Here is a 775-nt window from a genome sequence, read left to right as displayed (position 1 = left end):
ATATATATATATATATATATATATATATATATATATAGTTGGCCGAGATCCGCTTAGGAATTTCTTGAGGTGCGCTTAGGTGGCGCCAGGCGATCGATGCAAATCATCTTATTTTGCGCATACAGTTCATATCCATAACAAATATAAGGAATTGATGGTTGCGTTATTCTTCTGTGTAACACTGAAAAGAGAATATATATAACACAATAAATTTCCGGAAAATATGTATGGATGAAACACACCCACACCCACACCCACAAAGTGCAGCAATGAATTTACTCCGTGTTAAATACTTGAATTTTTCAGTCGCCTTTCGATCGCTTTCCGGCCCGCCGTGCGGTGAACTGCGACGAATATTCAAGTTTCTTCTCAGCAAAGATGAATAAAAAAACGGAGAAAATATTGAATGCTTTTCTCTCTTAGAATAAAAAAGAATATACTCTGGCGTTTCACCATTTTTTCCCCTCACACGCCATCCAGCAGCAGCAGCCGCTGCTCCTGCTGCAACTGGTGATGTTCTTCTTAGTGCGCGCGGCTCAGCATACACTTGCACAGGTCTTATATCTCCCACTGTGCGTCGTGTCGCCACAAGCCCCGAATATTTCGAAAGCTTTTCAGTGGACAAGAAACCTGAAAAGGCAACGTCCTAAACCCTAAACCCTAAACCCTAAACCGTAAGCGGTGGATGATAAACCCTTACTTCTATAAAGCCTGAACCCCGAACACTAGGCCCCCAACATTAATTATTAAACGCTAAAGGAGGAAAAACAGCTCC

This window comes from Eimeria mitis, genomic scaffold (genome assembly GCF_000499745.2).
Source record: "Eimeria mitis Houghton genomic scaffold, Emh_scaff1665, whole genome shotgun sequence".
NCBI classification, from domain to species: Eukaryota; Apicomplexa; class Conoidasida; order Eucoccidiorida; family Eimeriidae; genus Eimeria; species Eimeria mitis.
This window is presented reverse-complemented; position numbering follows the sequence as displayed.